Source organism: Ictidomys tridecemlineatus, chromosome 2 (assembly GCF_052094955.1).
Source record: "Ictidomys tridecemlineatus isolate mIctTri1 chromosome 2, mIctTri1.hap1, whole genome shotgun sequence".
NCBI classification, from domain to species: domain Eukaryota; kingdom Metazoa; phylum Chordata; class Mammalia; order Rodentia; family Sciuridae; genus Ictidomys; species Ictidomys tridecemlineatus.
The window spans coordinates 186,946,713-186,958,724 of record NC_135478.1 but is presented as its reverse complement, the minus strand read 5'-3'; positions in this window follow the sequence as shown (position 1 = coordinate 186,958,724).

Sequence of the window (12,012 nt, the reverse complement as noted above, 5' to 3'; positions counted from 1 at the left end):
AAGAAAATGATGAATGCTCATCCAACTTGACTAATTCTGATATGAGATTCCATAATGTTTTCTTGCAAATAATTGTTCTACTTTATTTGATCAAGGAATTATTTGCATTAATTTGGTCCTACATAGACATTTTAAGTACCTTAACCACAATACTGTTACATATTAAATTATGATTTATAATTTTACTTTTAGAATGCAAGAAATATATGAAGTTTTCTATATCATATATGTATTTGATAAAATATATTTTTTAAAATACATAGTTTATTTACTTAATTATTTGTGTAACTGAAATTGAACCTGGACCTTTGCACATGCTAGGAAAGTGCTCTACCACTGTACTACAAACCCAGCCCACATTATTTATTTTAAAATGTGCAAAACTATTAATTTTTATCATTATGTAAAAACCATTGTTTACTTGTGAATTTTTTTACAGATATTGAATTGTTTTTATAGCTTTAAGCACTTTGTTTTACAAATATGACATTTAAAATCTTGGGGAAAGTATAGCGATACAAATGACAATTAGAGGAAACTCAATAAGTTTTTATTAATATATTATGTTTAAGCTTATAAAGAGCTGCCTTAATGAAATTCTACAGGATTTCTTTTAGGACTATTGGTTATCTATCATGAATGTCAGAATGAAAGAATGAAGACAAATATATCTAAATATGCAAATTGCTATAATAAAATATGTGCAATGAACATTCAGCAGAATTTCTGATGAATAACTACATGGGCCATTAAGAAGCAAGTATTCAGCAAACTGGGAATGAAAAATGAATTATGATAAAAGTTTTAATATTAAAAAAAAACAATTTCTTATCTTTAAACAAAGATCTATAATGCTTAGTAGTAAACCCTATTCACTTGATTTAGATATACACAATTTACCTGAGTATCTAGAAATGTAGTGATAAGAAAAAACTGGGATAAAAGAATATTGAAAAACTAAACTGACAATCAGGATTATATGTAAGGCACAGTTATAACGGGGACAAATGTAAGGACCATTTTCTAAGTACACAGCAAGGTTAAGTCCCAATCATCTCCAAATGAAACTTTGGCTCTCATTCCTTAGGAGGACAGGCAAATTAGGGTCCAGGTCAATTAACCAAACACCAACTCTCCCAATGACCAGTTTGCTTTGTTGCTTTTAAGTATATTACTTTCAATTGATCATTTTTCCTTTTGTCTTCGTAAAATCTTTAAATGTCTTGTTTAATGTACTCTTTACTTCAAGTGTGGTTCATGTATCTGGAGACTTACAAGCAGAGATATGTTTTGGATATAGAGAATTCTTTTCAATAGAGTCTTCATGAGGGCTGGGGATGTGGCTCAAGCAGTAGCGCGCTTGCCTGGCATGCGTGCGGCCGGGTTCGATCCTCAACACCACATACAAACAAAGATGTTGTGTCTGCCGAAAACTGAAAAATAAATATTAAAAAAAAATTCTCTCTCTCTCTCACTCTCTCTTTAAAATAAAATAGAGTCTTCATGAGTATATTTAGTATGCTCTTAATCTTCATAATATTAAAGAAAACATTGACTTCCATTAAATAGAGTTTATCTTTTCAGAAATACATTGTTAGGCAAAAGTAATTCAAGATTATTATAACTATATATTCTTATATAATTATATAATATGGTCATGAGTATTAATGTCATCAATATTTTATAATATCAACAATTTCATATGATTTATTTAAATTTTGTTCTTATGACCTGAGTTTCTACTCCCTTCTCTTTCATTCTCTTCCATTTTCCACTCTTTCTTCCCTTTCAGTTTTCTGCTTCTTAAAATGCTGGCATGGAGGCAAATGAGAAGATAGTATTTTATAGATATAATTAGAAGAAATAAGTAAACTTGGTGAGTTGACCTGTTGGGTAAATTCTTCATATTCTCACCAATGTTCAAAGATTTCTTCTGTTTCTCTGGTTGCTTAAACAAAATATAAAGAAGATTGGGACTAGATATATAACAAGAACAAAATATATTAAATCACTAGCAATTTATAATCCTTTTTTGAGTCACACCTAAGTTGATTAGATATTCATAAGGATTCATGGTTCAATGCAAGTTTTATTTAGGGTCTATATTATGATCATGCAAAATCTGTAATCCTGCAATAGATTTCCTATTCAATCTGCATTTTTTTTTGAAAAAATTCTTATTATCCATGGTGTTTGTTTACATATATACCACCAATATTTCTTTAGTATGATGGGGTAAAGCAATCAACACAGGGCCAAGAAAATATATACTAAGGTAAAGAATATACAATAAGGTAGTTATTTTGTGTACATGAGTTATAAGTTTCCAGATAATGTCATCAAGTAAGAAAATGCTGAAATCTGAAGAAGAGTAATGTGGACTTTTTTTAAAAAATGCTTTTGACAGATGTTAGGAGATGCATGTGTCAAAATCAACATGTTTCCCTTTATCTTGAATAAAATGGCTTCCTCAGAACTCCCCACCCCCATGTGATCAGTTGCATAGTGTTGTGCTATGAATAGGTCACTTGTCCCCTAGTCTGGTTAATACTTGCTATATAAATATGATTATTTTCCTGTATGACATGATGTGAGGAATGTGGAAAGCAGTAGGTAGAATAAGAAGCCATTTTACTTCAGGCTTTAAGGGTTTCCCAGTATCTTCTAGTCGTAAGGAGTGTTATGAAATATTTCTCTTTACTTTTGGTCCTCTTGATCTAAGGAAGAAAATTTACTTTATAAAACATTAAAATGGACCTCTCATGTTAAAACAAGAAAGTTGGGAAATAGAGATGACCTATCTCTCAAATAATATAAACCATACAATTAATTTTGGTTTCTTATGTGCTGCCTACATTGGAAGCCATTTTCTTCAATTATGTGACTTCAAGAAATGTTTTACTTTGTTCCACTCATTTTTAAACAGATTAAGTAGAATTTATTTGCAAAAACAAAAAAGCAAAGAAAAAGAAAAGAATCTCAGTAAGAATATAAGGAAGAACACTTGTTTCCCAATGCCAATTTAAGGTACCATCATACATATTTTACAAAACAAATAAATATATAAACAAAATAAGAAAGAAATACAGTGACTTTTAATACAGATATCTGTAACTCAGTTGAAATAGACGTTTAATGAATGCTGTTTGAATCAACTATTCTTATCTCTGGCCAATGTTTGTTCTTTCAGAAGGCTAACAACAAAACATGTCGTTATGAAGGAGTCCTTTTTACCATAGCAAAGGCAGTGAAGTCATAGGGGAAATGGATCCAGGTGGCAAACTGCATTTGAAATATGTGCAGCTGAACAATTTAAGTAACTCAAATGACAGTTATTTAACTTCACAAATGGTTTATGAGAACTGAGTCAGTTAACTGATAGGTTAAAAAAAATCCATATGCTTCCAAACTTATCAGACTTTACATTTCTTATTTACCATATCCTTGTTCCTTTGGGGGGATGCATTTAGACTACCATTTCTTAGCAGCCAAGTGTAATATAGTCAGGGATATGTAAATAATGAATTAGTTTGGATTGAACTAACTCATCATGAATTGAGATTAATTAAATTATTTAATTTTGCATCATCTTGCCAAAATCATGGGGAGTAAAGCAGTACAACACAGCAAGGAAATAAGTTGTGATTGAAATGGATAATAAGTATGATCATCTATCAACAAAGGAAATTGTCTATAGCAATTGTGACCTCAAGTTTCTCGTGCATCATGAACCTCTGCAAATTATCATCTCTCAGTTCTAGTGGAGAGAAAATTTGTCCCCTCCTAGTTTTCATGCAATCTCTCTCTTAAATAGGATGTCATAGCAATAAACCTGTAACATTTAGGAAGGGAGAAATAAACATTAGGTTTTTTTAATAAAATTTCTGTACATCTTTCAAACAATTACCTATATAAAAGGTTTCATGAGGGCCATGGGGAAATTATAAAGAAATATTATTCTTGGCTATGCAATTATCTATGCAAAGTTGAAAATATTTGAAAGGATATATTTAGTCTTTTTAAAAATTAATTGGTTTTTCTATGTGCTTGCTAGTTATTGAGAACTACCCATGTCAATTTTCTCCATCTTTTGGGTACAGTTGCATGAGGCATTTAGACTTTGTATTTATTTGAGAAATTTATATTTTATAAGTAAATATTCTTATGCTAAAATTCCTGAAATGGCGGGGATGGAAAAATTGAATATCTATTTCTTGGGAATGTTGTGATATTTAGAAACCAGTGTGTAAAGTCATGCCAGGTGGACTGCCTCACTATATTAGATTCCCCCTTAGAGTGTGTTAGAAATTTCTTCTGTCTGTCTGACTTTGCCACTTGTATTCCTCTCTGTCCCTGTGTTCCTGTTCTACCCAAATATTGAATCATCCACCCTGACTTCCGTTTTGATTCTTTCACTGGCCAGGATACAGTCGTCCATTGCTTTCCCTTGACTTTTAGTAGAGAAAATTGGTGTATAACTGCTCTTTTTTTTCTGATTCATATTCACCACTAATTCACATTATTAAACAAAATTTATGGGAACACATTGATTTGGAATCTTGTACTGGGCACCAGCAGACCAAATCAAAATGTAGTTACTTCTGTCAAATGCCGTGTAATCAAAGTGAAACTTTAAAAAAAGATGAAACTCTCTAATCAGGGCCCAGACCACCACCATAAGGAAGTTTGGTCTACTTAACCCACACAAGATAAGTTACCTGAAGTAACTTGGCATTAACTTGTCTGTGTTTCACTATGCTATTTCCTTCCTGCTCAAGCTAATTTTCAGAAACCAACTGTTCTGCCACTCCCTGTGGAGATTCTCACTATTTTGTATATTAGGTATGGCTCACTTTATGAATTTACCACTAATAAAAGTCAACTAGATTGCTAAAACTCAATTTGTTCTAAATTTTGTTCTTGGAAAATATTTAGTGACTTGCGGACTTGGAAATTTGGGTTCATCCATGAACTCCTTCCATGCAGTCCTTAACAGAACACTCTACAAAATATGTTAAAAAATTATTGTGATCATATGACTTTAGGTTTTTGATTCTTGCCATTTTTCATTGCTACTTTAAGGATGTAATGATTACATTTATTTATGTTTGATAGAGTAGGGGAGTGTTACTTATTTCTCAGTAATAAACATTCACTGATATTAGACTGTCTGTCTTGATGATTATTTACCTTAGTTTGGAGAAATGAGAACATTACAAATGCAAAATGAAAAAGATAGACTCTGTGTTCAAGAACATAACTTCCTGAGAAAAAAAATCAGCCCATTAACTACATGTGCATTTTCTTCAGATGTCATGTTCGTGAATTTACTAATATAAAGAAGTCATATAATTGAAATCAATTTATCACTTATTTTATTAGCTATGAGGAAGTGTTAAGATAGCAGATATTACTATTGAAATATTACTATTGTAAATTAAGAAAACAAATAGAATTACATTTTAATGAGATTTAGTTTATTTTAATAAGGTCTTGAAAAACTACATGCTTTAATGTCTAAAAAAGTTTACAGTTTCAACAATACTTATCCTCTGGTTCCTGCATTTTTGTAATATAATTTGAAGTCCATATTTTACAACATTCACACATTAAATAAGTTTCCCATATTTCCAGTTACTCATTTAAGGCATTACTTGGAGAATCAAAAAAGAAGTGGAGACATAAATGTTTAATATGCAGACTGATTAAAATATTAACATTTATTTAAAACATTAATCTTCAGTTGTTTTTATGGGGTCTGTCACAATTGAAAAACAAATGTGAGAGGTTTATCTAGTTTGCCTGCTTAAAATACAATAGGGTTATAATATTAATATGTGATGAAATTAGCATATTTGCTCCTTCTACTATGGAATGCAGATTAATGAATTCCTCTCCTCTTGAGAAGGTCAGAGAGACAGATTCTCATAATTTTCAATATAATACAGACTACACTGATGGGCCTTCATGGGTTTCTGTCAGCCACTTGTAAGCCCCAGGTGTGAAATAGAAAATAATACTTTTCCTGGCCAATTTTGTGCCATGATCACTTTTTTTGAATTTAATTCTCCTCAGAAACACAAAATAAGTGACTTTTTTCTGAGTTTTTATATTATAGAATATCTGGGCTTTTACATTTTTCACTTATCCAAAGCCAACATTGCTCAGTAGAGAATCAATTTCCCTGAATAAGATTTTTGCATCTTCTCTTTAATAGTACCATGTTTTTGTAGCCAACTTGGAAATGGTGTTGAATGGCAATGAGACTTGTCAGTTCTGTAGGCATAAATCTAGGTTTTAAATTTAAAACCTGAATTAAGTATACTACATATATGAAGATTTACTATAAAATTCCATTATACCAATCTCTAGGAGATTGATATATTCTTGGATATTCTTAATAATGTCATGCTTTTTATGCATTTTCTGTGGGGAAAAATTGCCATTTGTGCATTGTTTAAGATTTCTTTATTTTCTTTGGAACGTGTATTCAAAATGAAATGCACAATTTTATGATGCATTTCATTTTTTTATAATGTGGTATCAATTTTAAAGGACTTGTCATCCTTCTCTAATATAATATCAAATATATTGAAAGTTTAGTACTTTGAAGTTATTAGAGGCCATGCTCATCAGAAAATAGAGATATTTATTCTCTTGTTATCCCTACTCTAACTTTCCTTTGTCTTTGCTAATGCATGTGTCTTGATATTTTAATTTAGTCCCACAGGTAGATTTCCCTCTGCCACTTCCTATTAAATCTTACTATGAATTTGTAGGAGATCTACAGGCAGAGGAAGCACTCACTTGGGAAATTTGATCATCATAATAATTTGAGTGGATTATACATAGTTTAAAGTTTGAATGCAAAACAGCAGGGCAGAAGATTAAGTGTAGACAAGAAGAAGCATCTCACAATAAAATCAGTGTGAAGGCAGCAGAAAGTGAGACACTTATTCATTATCTGAATAGTCTCCTTTTAATTTCTCTGTGTAACTGAAGTTCCTCAGGGATTTTTAGAGTATGACCTTTGAAGTCAAGCTTCCCAGAGTTCCATATTCTGCTAACCTTACCCCTTATTTGGAAGATCACCTTGCCAAGTTAATTCCAACTTTTTAATTATATATCTACACGTGGAAAGATGGTGAGGAATGTTCCAGGGGTTGTTAATCTAAAGAATTCTTAAACATTAGATGTTAACTTTAATGGTTCTGGGAGAGATCATGTTTTATACTTTCCCACCCTCTCAATTTTTCTATATTTAATTTTTTTAAAAAAAAACGGAAAGGAAAAGAAACTGAAGGCATGGAAAAGGAAGGATTTTTTGGATATTTTGTGGACAGAGAAAATGTTAGGACTACCCACCTGTTCGTGTATATTCTCTCCTTCCTGAAGAACAGGATAGTTTAAAGGTCTGAGTATTCTCCTCTGCTGTCTGTGGCTTCCATATTTTCAGTTCTTCCTGAATCCACGAGTATGAAAAACTCAATTGGGTGGATCAAGTGTAGGAAAACTAACTGTATTTAATAGTTTCCAAGTTTTGTCTAAACAGGAATTGGTATCTCATATAGTTTTCTGTTCCTGACCAGACTTTTGTGTAATTTTTCACCCACTTCCTCTTCCCTAACAAAAACAGTACACCCTTTTACAAAGATGTCTAAGTGAAAAGTAGTCTTTTGTATATAATTACTTCTCATTCCCTAAGACTCCTTTAATAAGGCAAGAATCTAATATTATTAGGTCAGCTGTTACAACTTCTTTCTGAAAAAATTTAATACTATTTTTTTAATTAGAACTTAAAAATGATATAAATTTCTTACTATACTAATAAGTAAATTTCTACCAACTTTAGATTTAGTTATGTATCAAAGTTGTACATTTTAAAGATGACTATATAATATTTTAAAAAATTAAAAATATGCCTTAACACAATTCTTTTTTTTCAAGGCAATAAATATTATTTTAAAAATTGCCATCCAGATTTCTGAAAAAAATCTAACATATTGCTTGTCATATAGCATACTCAATCAATGTTATATCCACATTCCACTTAGCAGGTTCTGTTCTTCATAGTGAATTGCATTTGATTTCAAGGAGTAAGAAAAAGCTTTTTCCTAACAAAATTAATTATGTTATTGCCAAACAGCTTTTATAAAAATGATATGTTGGGCCCAGGTGAAAACTTTATGGATTTATATTTGTAAATATGTATGAAATTTCTGTGTTTTATTTTCCGCCTCATAACTGAGTTGGCAATGGCCCATTTTACTACTTTGAGATGCAGATGAAACCAAACAAAATTTTCCTTAGTACTATCTCTTTGAAAACTTCAAATAATCCTGGATTATACAGTATGTTTTATATTCTGATTGGAATTTTAATAATGTGATAATACTATGTTAGTAATAGGTTATTTAAATTTCAATACTTATTACAATTTTTGTTTTGAAATTGCATAGTCTATACTCATTATTATGAATACAGAATTTTGAGAAACAAGAAAACATGAATATATTCATGAGCCCCACTTTTTATTAATAATGAAACAATATGTTTAAGTAATTCTACATGCATTAAAGTAAATGAAACTTGGTTGTATAGATAATCCAGTTTTACTAGAACTAATGACTTCTTTTATAGCAGTACTGTGGATTAAGTTTTTAAGTTTAAAAAGCATTGTACTAGTAAATATTTAAGAACTGTCAGAAAGGAGGGACTCATTTGCAGCGTTTGCTGACTTCATAGAAGTTGGCATAGACGTAAGTGTGCTTCCATGACCAATTTCAAACAATCAATGGTTTAAAATCCTTGCAAAAAATTCTTAAAATAAAAAAAAGAACCTTGTAAGTCAGTATTATCAGCTATTTAGTCAACATGGGATTTAAGTAAATATCACTAAATGTCCCAGTTCTAGAAATTTCATTTAGTAAGATTACACTCTGTTAATTTATTCACAGTAAGGTTATTTTATCCTTTGTTTATTTGAAATAATTTTCATTTAATCTTGTGAAATTACTCATAACAATTTCTTTGAGGTCTTAGTGTCTTAAATATAATGGATCAATTTCTGTTTACTGATATATTTTTCTCTGAGGATGACTCCTACTTTCTTGTTTCGTTCTTTATTAGCCATCTTAATTTTTGCTTGAAAACAAAACACTTAGGATAATGTATTGTCTCCAGCAGGATTTTGTTACACTATTTTGATGGCTTTGTTTTGATCTTGTAGTTAGATAACTTGTACTCACACTTCAATCTCTCTTTTCCCATAGAGTATAGTGGCCGAATCTGCCGTATACAGACAGATTCCAGTTGCTGCTATTTCACCTTCACCCGGTGGGCTCTTGCTATGGCTGACAGTTTGATAACCATCCAAAGCTGTGTGCAGATTTGATGACTAGATTCTGGGGATCCCCTATTTATTATCTATTGTGGATTCCCACTCCGTTTATCAGCCTTTCTATAAGAGTTTGGACTTTTTAGTCTTATGATGAATACAAGGTTTTAATATTCTGCTGCCTGATATGTTGGAGAATATATTCAGTTTAAAAACTGCACATGTAAAAAAATCACAACCTTGTCTGTCATCAGTCTTTTAATATTAGATTACATTCTGGCATGCCTTCTATTTCAGTAGACCTTTGGTGTCCCTCTGCATGTGTAAAGTTTAGTTGTTATTCTGGGGACTTTGGCAGCAATTCTAGTCTTATTTTATATTTTACTCTTTAAAGATTTCCCACTTAAATTTTCAGTACTCTTTGGGCCTCAAATTCTCCTGTCCCTTAATTTGGAAAGTCTGTGATTTTCCCACGGTTGTAAAGATATATGTGGATTAAGAAATCTGTCCAGACAAGAAAGGAAAACATTCAAAATTCTTCAATTTATGATGGCATTTTTTCAATACGACAATCTATTTTGTCCTCTTTTTAGTTTTAGATTATTTTAAATGTCTTTAAATGGTGAAGTTTTAAAAATATATTTTGCACATACTTGAAATTGCTATAAGAAGTTTCATGGAACCACTTTACATGCATTAATTTCCTGCTTCTATCCATTCTCAATTTAAAAGTATGCCATTATTTTGCTTTATGAACCTTCTGTATTTATAATTTAAGCCTCTACTTCTAGATAACAACCTTTTGATTCTCTTATTAGGGACTATTAATAGGGAAAAACATTATAGTCATACAATTATCTCAACATACTTTGTCAAGGTGTCAGTCTTGGCCAGCCTGCATCATGTATTTCTTTATCTCAACTTCTATCCCTTGGTCCAGTCAAGAGTGGCCAGACTGTCAAGGTATGGCAAGAATCAGAGCATGTTCCCAGCCTTGCTGGGAGAAGTAATGAATCTCCAAGGCTGCTATTCAGCCTTATTCAACCTGTTAATTACTTGGAAAGTTTTCTTAGTAAGAAGCTATATAAATGGAGGAATTGTAATTATGATAACTCTAACCTAGGAAGTTTAGAAGAAACCCATAATGCTAAGAAAATTAACATTTTGTTTTATATTTCAATTAGTGACGAACAGTGAAAGCTTTGGCAACTGAAGTTCAATTAATTTTTAAGGGCTATATAAACTCAGTTAATAAATTTACCAATTTATCATAATAACATTTGGATTTAAAATGTCCTCAATATTTATTGTGTCCACCTACTGACTAGATGAAAATTAAGACATAATTTAACTCACCATAGCCAGAAAATGACAGAACAAAAGTAGAATGCAACGTGACCTCTCTCCCATGGCCGTTTATTTAGAAACCAGCAAGAGGTGATGGAGAATTGAGGAAAGATGAAGAAACACACACACACACATACACACACACACACACACACACACACACACACACACACACACACACATATATATATATATATATATATATATATATATATAGAGAGAGAGAGAGAGAGAGAGAAAGCTGGGACCACATTGAACCCTTTTCTCTAATGGAGGAACAGTGACCCAGAGCTAGCTCAGCATGCTTATTTTATTAATTTTATCATCAAAAGTTTATTTGTGGGAAACTTTCTACAAAGCAGGCAGTCTGAAGGATGCAGCACTAGGTTATCTTGTTATGCTAATAATTTTCTATCCCCAGTAGTATCAACTTGACATTTGAGCTTAATGTCCAGATTGATATAGCTGCATACCTTTGCACAGAGTTTCTAAGGCCAGGCATCATGATGGCCCCCGGGCAATCTATACCTGCATCTTTGCACAGAAAGTTGCTAATACAAATACAGCCACTAGGCAGCCAGAGGGCATGATCCAAGTCACCATCCCCCATAAGAATGCACATTTCCAAACTCTGTTTATTGCTCTATTAACTCTATTCTACTGTCCACATATGTGGATTTATACATAATGAAAAGCAAAATATTTTTTTCTATAACAATAATCTTAGAAACCTATTGCCTTAGTTTTTATTTTAAAGCTCCTTAAATCATATATATATATATATATATATATATATATATATATATGACTTTAATTGTGCTTAAATTTGGGAAGGTATTTAAAAAATTCAAAAACTAATCCTAAATTGTAAGTTCTTAATTACATTAGTAATGAAATAGATTTTCCTGTTTAAAGCTGTTTAAAGATGACAGACTGAGTATACATACTAATATATATTTTTTATTTAAACCATAAAATTACAACAGGACTTTAAAAAAGGCACAAATATCTCATAAAACTGCTTAAGGTTCATAACCAACAAAAAAGATTTAAACATGTTTTTGAGAGATGGAAGTGAACTGAACTTGCTGGAGCATGAAACAGAGTTGAAAAAGCTACATCTTATGCCGTGTTCCAGGTTTGTGTGAGTTCAAAGGAAGCTCATCTGCTTTGGAGAGTAAAACTTTCAGACTGGGTCTAAATTGCTGAAAAACTATTACTATGTAGAAGAGAAGGAAGAGGGATGCTTGTGAAGTCTGCATAAAGTAGTATTTATCTAATTTCTTTTTCTTCTTTCTGCATGCAAGATTACTACATACCTATAAAAT